This window comes from Coturnix japonica, chromosome 1, assembly GCF_001577835.2.
Source record: "Coturnix japonica isolate 7356 chromosome 1, Coturnix japonica 2.1, whole genome shotgun sequence".
NCBI lineage: Eukaryota > Metazoa > Chordata > Aves > Galliformes > Phasianidae > Coturnix > Coturnix japonica.
Genome location: NC_029516.1, coordinates 150,015,945 through 150,028,916, shown reverse-complemented (window position 1 = coordinate 150,028,916; position 12,972 = coordinate 150,015,945).

Here is a 12,972-nt window from a genome sequence, read left to right as displayed (position 1 = left end):
GATGCAGTTTTGCAGCTATGAGAAAGTGGGACCAGGGAACCTTCATGCTTGGATTTGCACAGGGATTGTTCTGTGCTACAGCAGCAGCAGGCATCTCTGTTATTGTTACTGATTACATCCCATCATGGAGTCCAGGTCGTATCCAAGCTTATGGGCCCAGGATTTCAGCTTGGGGTAGTGAGGATGTAGCACTGTGTAAGAGATACCACCATATATTGGCTGCAGTGACATAACAGTCTGCTCCAGCTTGCATCTTGTGCTCCTATGGGGGCTGGGGTTGCTGAGTAGCCTGAAATCTGCTTCAGCAGAATCTTGGCCAATGCTAAGGGAGGCATTATGGGGCATGATATGGGAGAAGGGGGAGATGGTTTGCTTGCCATAGCCAATCTGGCTCTGATATATGGGTTTGGAAATGCATTGCCCTATTAAGGGCAGGCAAATGAGAGGGTGAAGACTTATAAATACCCTAGAGGTACGTGGGCAACCAGCCATCAGCTTCTGGACTCAAGAAGATGCTGTTTATACCAGCAGTCAATGTCAGTACACAAACGTATGTCTAAAACAGTAACTCCAGCAGGAAGAACCAAAAGGGGTTAACCACAATAAAAACCTCTCTTGGCATTAAAACAACTGAAGGAAAAAAAAATCTCTTCAGCATTGCCTTCAGCTTCATGTAGCAATACGTCAGAGAAGGAGCATAAATTCAGCAGGCTAATGGGGACAAAGGGTCATGGGAGTAGACCTTGGCAGATAAGCTGATGCAGGGAAGCCGGTCAGTACCTGGGTGGGTAATATATCACTGGTGCTGCAGAGTAAGAGGCCACCTCTACTGCAGCTGAAATGGAAACCCCTGCAGGAAGGGAGGTGGGGTTTTATGGTGACGGCAGGGCCACGCTGGTGTGGGACAGTGGAATGGTGGATGTCTGAAAGTGTGGGGTTTGGAGGGGGGTGGTGCCTCTGTTTGTTCACTCAGGGAACTGAATCTAATCCCTAAAATCATCTCTTGATGTCAGCTGGAGTTGCTAAATTCAGGATTATTTTTCCAACAATTTGATCCCCCGAGAAGATTTGTTGCCTTGAGAAGTAGAACCTGTTTGTCTTTGGGACAAATCTGTGCAAGAAACCATGGCTTGATTGTTCTCTTTTACAAAGTTAAACCAAAAAGGAGGTGTCATGGTATCCCAGCATGGCTGATATGGGAAGGGTCCTCTGGGCTCATCTGCCACAGCCTCTGTTCCATCAGACACACCAGAGCAGGGTGCCCAGGGCCATGTCACAGAATCACAGAATGACCCGGGTTGGAAGGGACCTCAAGGATCATGTAGTTCCAACCCCCCTGCCTGGCAGGGCCACCAAACATACACATTTACTAGATCAGGTTGCCCAGGGCCCCGTCCAACCTGGTCTTGAACACCTCCAAGGACGGGGCATCCACAACCTCCCTGGGCAGCCTGTCCCAGGGCCTAACCACTCTCCTAGTGAAGAACCATGTCCAGGTGCCTTTGGAAGATCACAGGACCATAGAATGGCCTGGGTTGAAAAGGACTACAATGATCATCTAGTTTCAAGCCTCCTGCTCAGAGCCACATCTAGCCTGGCCTTGAATGCCCCGAAGGAGGAGACCCCGCTGCCTATCTACCCCATGTACACCTTCAAGAGGTGGTGCGTGTTGGTCTGAGTGCCTTGACTTTGATAGTAGAGCCACTTGGATTCTCGAAGTAAGGGTCCCTCAAAGTAAGGGTAGCTCTTGCATTTATGGTTTCTTGGAAATGATGCTGATATATGCTCTGCACAAGCACCGCTGTTGACAAGTATGTCCAATAGGGCGGTACTGATGTAATATGTAATCCATCATATAATTTATGTCTCATCCACAACTGCTTTGCCAAAGAAGCTGTGGATTCCCCAGTCAAGGCTAGGTTGGATGGAGCTCTGAGCAGCCTGAGCGGGTGGGTGGCAGCCTTGCCCATGGCAGGGACAGTCCTTAAGGTTTATTCCAACCCAGCCACTGAGTGATGTACATGGGGCTGTTCAGTAATTTAGTGAGGGGATTGCATCAAAACGCTGCTTTAAAAGTTGAGCCTTGGGACTTCTGTGCTTCCCTTGCAGCAGTGTGTTGTTGTCGAATAGGCTCATAACCGCCCTCTGCAGATCTCTGAAGCTAAAAGCGAGTACTGGGCATGGTTTATATCCCAACAGCTCAGGAAATTTATCTTGGAGGCCCTGAGTGATGCTCTTGGGAGTTTTTTTATCTCAGTGGGGTGGAGGCATGAGTACAGAGGCTGGAGGGCAGAGCAAGTCCTTGCAGGCTGAACAGTACTACTGGTCTTGGCAAGAGAGTCCTGGGTGAGAAGCCATTGATAATTCACTTCCATAGCAGTCCTTCAGCTCCAGTGGGACCACAGTTGAGATGAGCTCTGTGCCTTTCTCTAGCAGGTCCTGAGAGTAGGGCTGGTTAGAGCTGTTGCTAAAACCTCTGAAAAACTTCCCCCTGAGCACTAAATTGCAAAATGAGTCCTCACAACCCAAATCAAAGGAGGCTTTATAAGTAGGAAGGAGGCTGGGGAAGACCCTCGGGGGCTGTGGCTTCCTCCTTGCTGTTAGTGTTGCTCAGTATGGCACGTATTCACGCAGCAGCAGAGAGGCTGCAGTGTGCCTCTTCTCCCTCCTCCTCCCATCAGTGCCACAGCTACACCCAGCAGCATGGCTTCCCATAATAGCAGCTATAACCGACCCTGTAAATTGGGCCTTGTAATTATGGGACCCAAGGTGGAACAGCAGGATGAACGCATTGGTCAAGAGTGACGGCAACAAAAGCACGTAAGTATGCTGAGGGGCCTCAGGGGATGCTGGAAAACAGTTTATGCTGGTCATCCTGGTGGTTTGCCCTAGTGGTGTTTTTTGCTTTTCTCCAATCATAGCTGAGAATCTGCTCCCTCCCTCTTGCCCTCCTGTTACCTTCCTGAAGGGCAGCCACCACTGCACGATGAGCATGTCTCCTCACGGCAGAATATGGAAGTGAAAGCAGCTGCTCAGGTGTCCATTTCCATCTCCGTCTTCTGTGATCTACGTTTGCAGAAGTGTCCTGACAAAGAGCTCCAGCATTGCTCCCCAAAGTTCAAACTTTGTGCTCTCAGGCTTTCAGCCGTCAATAAACAAAGCAACTATATGCTCCTCCCAAATGAGTGCTCCTCTCCTGCAGCGAAATTGTTTGTTGCCATGGATATTGCTTAGTCTTGAGAGACACGTAACCAAAATGGATTTAAACAGACCCTTGTGGGTCAATATTTCCGTAGGAGCAAACGAGTGTCTTGAGGCTTCCTTAATTTCTTCTATTTGGGCATGTTGCAATAAGCGTAAACCTCCCAGAGTTTCAGCTGGAGGGGCAGTAGTTGTCCTCTAACCATCCAGGAATGCACTTTGTATATCATTTTTTTTTCCTCCCAAATCCACGAGGATATGGGATCACAGAAGCCTAAAAGATCAGGTAGAGGTTTCTCCGTTGTTTGTTCTTGATAATTTGAAACTGCTTCTTCTTGCCAGCCCTCACTTCTTTTTTTTTCCCCCTCTTTTTAGAAGTGCCTTTCAGTCTGGGGTTTCCACGATGTGTCGTATTGCAGCTCATAAATGGACTTGTGTTCTGGGCAAACAATAGTTGTTACTGTTTAACACAGATTTGATAAAATTTGCTCATGACGACTGCAGAAAATGGGCAGCTCAAGTGAAGTTTTTGGTTTCTACCCAGGAGCAAAACTCCCACTCCCTGCCTTGTGAATTTCATTAGGTGGAACTAATTAAAGGGATGTGTCTTATTACTGAGATGAGAACCGGTCCAAGAAGAGCCCAGAGAGGTTTGTATGCTGCGACACAACTGCTCTGCTTTTAAATACCGCGAAAGCCTCGTGTCCTATTTAATTTGACATTCCTTGTGTTTGTTTCCCTTCATGACTCATAACACAACACTGGCAGCGGGCCTAGGAAGTAGGTTATGGGATCTGGCGTGGGGACACTGGTGGATTGTATTCCAAGTGTTGTGCTTACATTGCACCACCGGCCCTGAGAGCACCCAGCAAACTGAGTTTGTCCTGCCCTGAAGGCTGGTGGCTTCAGAAACTGGGTGAACAGCTGCAGCCGTTGTCTGAGGCAGCCTTTGCTTTGCATTTAATCTGTAGTATCTATTAGCCTGGTTTGTTTGATATGAAACAGATTTGCTTTGTGAATGGAAAAATATGTCATGTGCTTCTGACATCCTTTTTATTCACCTTTTTTTTTTTTCTTTTCTTTTTTTTCATTAGCTGTCATGTTTTGTTCTTAAGAAATGCACTGATTGCCATATAGAGACATACCATACAGAGACATCTCTGTATGGTGAGACAAGAGACTCAGTATGCAGAGACAAACTCTGCAAATTCTCAGTCCATCACAAAACCAGGATGACCACGTGGTTGTTGACAGAACTTGCTTGAGGGTTCTGATTTCAATCCTCAATGGGAAGAAAGCACATTCATTTTCACATTGGTGGGATGGGGTGGCTGGGGGTAATTGTGAGTGGCACAGCTTCAGCTCTTGGTGTCTCCTGTGCAGAGCAGAAGCTCACATCTTCCCTTCCTCTGGCTCAGGCTAAAAGATCATCATGCCACATTAATGGACGCCAAAGTGAAAACACTAGTGGTATGTTTTGGGGAACATTGGGTAGTTCACCTCGTATTCTGGGGTGTTAGCTGATAGCTGGTTCACCTCATATTCTGGGGTGTTAGCTGATAGCTGGTTGAACATGAGCCCAGGTGGCCAAAAGGACTACTGGTATCTTGGCTTGTATCAGTGCAAGCAGCAGGGAGACCATCACCTCTCTGTTCTCAGTCCTGGAGAGGCTGTACCTTGAGTACTGTGTTCAGTTTTGGGTCACTCTGTATGAGAAAGACATTAATGCCTTGGAGTATGTCCAGAGAAGAGCAATGAATCTGTGAAGGGTCTGGAATACAAGACTTATGGGTAGCGGCTGAGGGAGCTGGGATTGTTCATTCTGGAGAAGAGGATGCTCAGGAGTGACCTTATTCCTCTCTACAGCAACTTGAAGGGAGGTTGTGATAAGGTGGGAGTCAGCCTCTTCTCCCAGGTAACAGCTATAGGATGAGTGGGAATGGCCTCAGGTTGTGCCATGAGAGATTCAGGCAGATGTAGGAAAAAAACTATTCTTTGAGTGAGTGGTAGTGAATTGGAAGAGGCTGCCCAGGGAGGTGGTGGAGTCACCATCCCTGGAGGTGTTCAAGAACTGTGTGGATGTGGTATGGAAGGATGTGGTGAGTGGGCATGGTGGGGATGGGCTGAAAAAATGAAATTGAACAAGTCGTTGACATATTACTTAGGTTTTTGCTTTTATCACATTGCATATTGGGAACAATGAAGAAAGGCAGCACTGTGGCACAAGCCAGCTGGAAACAGGCCCAAACCTGAAGCCATACGCCCACAAACTTTCAGTCTCTTCCTCCTTTTAAACTCTGGATAAGATTTGACAAAGCTTGTGAAACAGCTGTCCCTTTTGGAGGGGAGGAAATCTAAGATGGGAGCCATGGCCAAGGCTGTCACAAGTGTAACAAGCACAGATAGGCCTGACCCCCTCCTGCACCCACCCTGCTTCTCCATGTGAAGTCAATGAGTTTATCCAACCGAGGATTACTTATCTTCTTCCTCATTCTTCTCCCACAGGGAAAGGTGCTGCGTCACCAGGATGTGCATTAAAACATAAGTGCGCTTTGCTTTGCATGTTTTACCCAAGGTCAGAAGTACCCCACTGATTGCTGAGTTAGCGGTAGCAGCCTGTTGACACTCCAGTCCAAACCCAGCACTGCTCACTTGGGAAGACACATGTGACAGTAACTTATGCTCTTCTGCTGGGTGGTGTGTTTTAAAAGTATACCTGGATGAAGAAATTATGTCCTATAAGCCATTTTTACCACCTCGGCGCAGTACTTAGGAATAAGAGCAATTCCTGCATTTCTGAGCCAGTAGGTCCATCCGTATGCAGCCTTGTCACACTGTTTTAAGTCACACACATGTCTATATGCGCGTGGTTTCAGCATGAGAGCAGGCTGTAAACTAGTTTAGCTGTAAGCTCATAAGAAGCTCTGTCTCACCTGAAGGCATAATCCTTTGTTTGTGACATCCCGACAAGTTACCGCTGGAAAGGATTATGGCTCCATGTGAGAGATGAACAGGACTGGTGGGACTTCAGAGGTTAAGAGGTGCTTTTTTTCCCATGCATTACAATCTCTAAGACACATTTATTAAAAATTAAAAAGTAATAATAAACTTGAGTGGAATTTTGCCCTCAGGAAAGCTCCTGAGTAAGTTTTTACGTGTTGCTGATGTCTTCTGTTTTATTTGGACCTTATAGCTTAAAAGAAATAGGTAAGCTACGTGATTTTCAGTGTAAGGAAAAATCTGACATGACAAAAGGTGTGTGTGCTTTGATCCTGAAGAAGCAATGATGAGTGGTGTTCATGCTGTCTGTAGGTTAATAAGCCCCACCAAGCTTTGCTTGTTTGCCAAGGTATGGGTAAGGTGTGCCTGGTAGCATCGAGGGGAGATGTCCTCCCTGTCAAGCTCTTCAGAAACCAAGTGGACGTGGCCATTGGCACCCTGGTCTGAGTGACCCTGCTGGAGCAGATGTGTCCAGATGTCCGTGCTGGTGTTTTTTGATGGTCCCATGTCCCTTTGGAGCATCTTCTAGTTATTCTGGAAAGCACAGCCTTGCTCCAGTGACCTGGCCCTGCTCACTATCTCATATTACAAATACAGACTTGACCTTGTGGCCTGACTCTGTCCTCGTATGTTCACGCCTGAAGGGTTCAACTGTAACACTATACCTTCCCATAGAAATAGGGTAGGAGGAGATTTCTTGGAAACTGCTGGGACAGACACCAAAAATAAAAGGCAGCAAGTGGAGCTCCGCAGCCATGGTTCTGTTCTTCTTTGTTTGTTTTTCTGGTTGGTGTTTTCATGTTATCTTTTCCTCTTCAGGATGTACGTGGGAGGCTATAAACATATAGAGACTCTACAATTGTTACCGTGGAAATGAATCTCTACTTTGTCCCTTGGCTTGTGGCTGTGCACCAAGGTGTGTACCAGGGATTGATGCCCACGAATGGGGTTTTCTGCTGCTGGGCTGCTCCAGGAAGCCTCTTCCAGCTGTTTAGAGAAGGGTGAGCAGAAGTTTGACTTTCTAATGTTGATACTCCCTATGTGGCATAAGTGGAGATGCTGCGTAAAGACTGCGGACCTTTGTCCTAATTCAGGATTGTTACATCCCTGCCTCATTGTGATTTGCTTGGAACTTCCCATGTGCCTGAGGCAATGAGTGACTGGGGGAGAGACATGGCTTGTTTTGAAACATGCAGTGAGGCATCATTACAAGGCCCAAAATACTCAAGTCTGGGAAGACTCCAGCCCAGAGACCCTCCCACATGGCTGGAGGAAGAGCACACAAAAAATTTGCTTGTGCTGGTTTTACTGAGAACACTACTTGTAGCTGTGAGCAAAACCACAAGATTAGTGATGAAATGCAACCTCTACTGCTTTTCATGGCAGAGTGCTGTAGCAGTGTATGGTTTTAATTACGGTGCTAGGACCCAGATCACCTCTGCAGGCATGCTGGGGGTGATGCTTCCTGTGGATTCTGGGGAGCAGGTGGTAAATTAAGCCCCTGCCTTCCAAAGCCTGTTGCCCCAATTTTGTCTGGGGCTGGTGTACACTTGTGAACTCTGCTACTCTGAACTGACTCCAGTGTATCCACTCCGCTCAGTTTCTGGCTAACAAGAGGTTTCTGGTTTACAAGAGGCCATGGGCAGAAACCAGGACACAGGATGTTCTCTCTGAACACTGGGAGCTCTTCTGTGCTGTGCAGTGATGGAGCACTGGCACAGGATGCCCAGAGGCTGTGGGGTCTCCTCCCTGGGGATCTCCTAGAGCTGGCTGGATGTGGGCCTGGGCACCCTGCTCTGGGTGTCCCTGCTGGGGCAGTGGGGCAGGGGTTGGAGCAGAGGCACCCAGAGGTCCCTGCCAGCCTCAGCCATTCTGGGGTTCTGTGATTTATGAGTCTGGGGAGAATAAAACAAGTCAGAAAGGTGACCAAGCCAAGTTTGTTGACTCTGTAGCTGGGAGCTGGTGTTACCAAGCAGTGTCTGCGTGTGATGTGTCAGGTCTTTTGGATCTGGGGAGAGAAGGCAAGGGAAGAAGACAGAGAGATTTTGCTCCACAAATATCTCTTCAACTCAGTGGAACAGCCCAGGCAGTAAAATGAGGCTAAACGGAAAATTATAGGGTAAATTTGCCCTCATAATTACACACACATAATTTGTTTCTTGAACAGAATTGACAGAATATAAACAAGTCTACAATGTGCCTCATTAATTGGAGATATTTTTTCTAGCAAGCCCCATGGAAATATGAAGTGGCTTCACTCTGCAATTTGTGATATAGTTTGCTATTAAATGCATTCAGCTTAATTGTGACAATGTGTCTCATTTTGGAAGCATTCACAGCCACTGTGTAAAAATAGCAGAGGACAGCAGAAGCGGCTCCCAGCACAGATGTGCTCCTCCATTTGCTGCGTGCTGTTGGAGCAGACAGGTGTGCAGGGTGGACCTAGGCTGCATAGCACAACAGCATGAAATGCCCCCAGAGGCATTTTGGGACAAGTGGCTTTCTACTCCCAGTGGCACTGCATGAGATAGGATGTCTGGTTTTGACTGCCTAGAGAGTTGTGGTGCCCTGTCTGACCTTCATCCAGCTTAGGCTTTCCATCTGTAGTCACAGTAACAGATCTGTGCATCTCTGTGCATGCATACTGCCTAATATTAATCATACCTGACCATTTTATGCACGAATTCCATGACCTCCCAACAATGAGATCATGCTGGGCTGCCATATATCAAACCCTCCCATCAGCCTGATGTTGACTTTGGCCATAGGGAGTCCGAACAATGAAACGAAATTGGTTCTAACCTTGACACATTGGAGCTTAAGGCAGTAACTTAAAACATTTCTCTCTACTAGGGGGTATAAAACCTTCTCTCTAAATGTACTGTTTGTTCTAATCTGTGTGCTTTAGTGTGGACTGAGTAAAGGCCAAAGGTGCTTAGGAGTATGATGAGCTCGCCCAGCTCAGAGGTCTTTGTTTTGAAGACAGAATAGAGTTGCCACATCCCCAGCCATAAGACTTTTACTTGGAACAACCAAAACAGACCTGCACAGCAGCTGAATTATTTGGCTTGTCGATCAAACTTCACAGATGCAGGCTTTCATAAGTCTGAATATGAGCGAAAAGCGATCATCCAGCCCTCTCCAAGTGCTCCATTCCCAGTGCTGGCAGGAGGCACACAGCCAGAAGAGGTGAACAGGAATGCGAGTTTGGGAGTGTGAAAATAGCCATTGGGTATTTCAGCACAAGTTGCCCTTAAGGTCATTGCTAGTGGTGTGGGATGGCTGTGCTCGCCCGAAGCAGCTGCTGGATGTGAAGGAATCTGTGATACACAATGAACTTATGGCTTCACACTCTGTGGCACAAAGGGCAACTCTCATTCATGGTGGAAACAGCAATGCAGAGATAGCTGAGGGAAAAGGTGCCCAGAGGTCTTATCTGTATGAGTCAAGCGTAGTCATGGTTTGGTGATGATCTGTGAACTCAGTGACATTTGGCAGCGGGAAGTTTCACCCACTCTTAATCCAGCCTTGGCACAGCGACCCGCTGAGTGGTCTCTTGACTGAGACCTTCCGCACGCTTTCTCTGCACACGAGAGCAGCATGTCCTGGAGGACATCAGTGCAATTTCACAGTACATATTTCTCAAGGACATGCACCGTGATGACACGTGTCATCCAGCATCATCTGTGCCTGAAAAAATACGGCCTTCAAGAGTAAACACTTGGCAGAAGCAACAGCACGGGCTCAAATTTAGACAGGAATAATTTACGCTATGCAGACCTGGCATGCTGGAAGGGGGCACGCTCTCTGGAAGGCAGGGAAGGAAATGTGCTACTAATTTTGCTAGACAACTTCTTCCCTCCATTCATTTTCATTTTGCAGTTGCCAGACTTCCTAGTTCCTCCTAAAAGAGAAACATCTGAAGTTTGGCTTTGTTTAACTTCTGCTAGGGGAAGCGGAGAGATAAATCCCCCTGTGTGGTCCGTCAGCCTCTCCCAGAAGCTCTGCTGGGAATCGCACCCCAGCTTGCCACCTGCCTCACTATAGAGTTGTTTACATTCAGTTAACCCTCATTCTCTTGCCTCAGTTTCAAGACTTCCCTACCGCCATTTCACCACCTCCTGCTTTAGTCCTGATGCATCCTGGGCTCACTGAGAGGTGTGGAGATGTTGAGAGCCGCCACAAATGGGACACTTCTTGGTGCCGCATGGGGCTGGGCAGCACTGGGGCACCTGTAGAAGCTCAAAGAAGCAGGAGAAAGGGGTATTTCTACACAGTGGAGGCATCTGCGATCCAGCTGGGCTCTCCTTGCATGCCAATGAGCCCGTTATTGTTGCTGTTTGTTTGCACTTAATCTCTCCACACGGTATTAGCCTAAAGAGGCACCGCTCCATCATGTTGCCATGCTACTGAGCTCAATGAGTCGGCTACAAGGAGGGGCCAGGCTGTGCCTCCAAATAGTTGGAGTGCCTTCCAATCCTGGTGCAATGACCTGTGTAATGGCTGAGGTTCTCCTTATTCCTCCCTCCCACGGGGAATCTCATTACCCCTCAGTATGGATGAGAATCTCAGCTTGATTTTTGCTTTTCCGAGGGAAATACAGAAAGAACCTGTAGGAGCGTTCTGTGGACTTCCTCACAGGGAGGCCAGATTTCCATCCTTTGAGAAAACACAGGAAGCCCTCGGTCAATGTGAAGCATTGGGTTGCTATTTGTGAGCCCACTGTGGCAATGTATCCTCCCCAGAGGGTGCACTTGTGCAGTTGCACACAGTGTAGGAGCTCCAGCCCATAGGACCATCTCCCCACAGTCCCATTGGAGCTGTGCCTTCCCCCACCCCATGTGTCCCAGGGATGGCACAATTCTCTGGAGCAGGCACTCTGGCTTGTACGTGATTTGGAGGCCGCTGTTGCGATGCAGCCACAATGTCATCAGGCGAAATTCTGTCCAAGCCACATCCCATATAATTTTCTAGTCCTTGTTGCACCGCCAGCTTGTTTGTCGTCTGGTCTTCTAAAATCCCCAGCTACAAAGCAATGGGAAATGTGTTAAAACATAGAACGTGACAATGAGAAGAAGAGAATATTAAGAAATGTATGCTAGCAGAACTGCCCTGCACTCTGGAGATACAGGAAATTTCTCTCCTCATTTTGCCTCTCTTTTCACTGTTTGACAGACTGCTCCAAAGCTCATTTTCTGACTCTAGCTGAGAAGCCTGCGAAGGCCTCGGGAATGCCGTCTCTTTGTGAGCATTGCTTCTTTGTTTGTTTTCTCATGGCTTTGTGACTAGTGCCGAGGAACAGGAGGCGAATATTAAGGTCCAGCCCCAGTTGCATTCCCACCGCTCAGCTAAGGACGACTTCAGCTTTGCAAGAATTAGCCAGCATCCATGGGAATGTTTGTGCACCCTGACGGAGACCTGCAGAGCATTTAGATGTGCTAGGACTGAAATGGCCAGCTGACTTCCACTGCTTAAAAACCAAAGTGATGGTAGAAATTTCTAATGAGATAGGTAGTGACAACACCAGGAGCATGTCACAAGCCCATCCTAGCTCTGCTCCTGGACTGCACTCACATAGTTTGGCCATCTGGCACCTGAGCTTTCAGGAAGTTGAAATTGGGTTTTAATAATACATTGTACCGTCTGACACCACGACAGCTCACAGGAAACCTGCTTTGCTTGCAGCTTGTAAAGTGCAGCCTGCGCTGAATCCCAGAGCGGAGAGGAAATCTGCTATTTCTTTTCAAAGAGGTGTCAGGCACTTTGCTGTAAGAATATAAAGAAAAAATAAAGTAGGCACTGAAAGCAAATGACTTGGGTTTGTCATTTCTGTTTTACAAAGGAAGCAGCAATTAGGTGACAGGTGTGTAAATTTCCTAGGAACGCTGCTGCACACAAAACACGGGCTGACTTGAGTCTGTTCTTGGAAATCCTTTACCAACCCATCTCCTACAAGGAAACCATCAGACTAAACCCATCATTTCCTCTCGAGCTTTGAAAAGTTTTCTCTTTTTTTCCTTCCTCGTTTGTTCCTCCAGAGAAACTGAAAGGTTTTAAGACTGAAAACGTAATGATGGCTCTTGAAGGAAACTGAGTTTTAAAATTAGAGACCAACATAGAGACAGGAGAGATGAATCATCCTAGCTAGTAAGGCTTGCTGCTCCCTCTAGGCTTTGTGGCATTCCATCCTGCGGCAGCTGTAAATCATCCCCACATCTGACCCATGCAAATCTTCATCTGTGGGCCTCAGAGCAGGGTGCATGGCTCGCATGGTAAAGGCTTCAAGTTCTACATTGCTGGGTATATTATTAAACACATGTTCAGCTTAACTAGCTAGTGCAGTCTTCACCTTTATAATTGGAGATAGTTTGAGGTATTTACCTGGGGGATGAATATATGCCAGGATGCAGTCATGAGGATCTCCTTGCAGCTTTTGTCATGCTTTTGTTAAAGGAGGATGAAAACATTGCTCTGTCCCTCTCTGTCCTCTGTGCTTGCTGCAGCTTGAATCAGAGACCACAGTGTTGCATGTTACTTTGAGGTTTCACCAGGGCTCCCCACTAGGGCAGTAGCTGTGTCCAACCACCTCCACCTGGTGTATGCTGAGATCCTGATCTAGTTTAGGACTAGATGGACCTGGTCTGAAGTCTGAGCAATCAAACACTTCTGCTGTATTACTGACCCCTGATGAACACCACTGGTGACCAGCTGGATTTAACTCAATTCACCACTGCTTTCTGGGCCTGCCCTCCAGATGGTTTTTACTTTGCG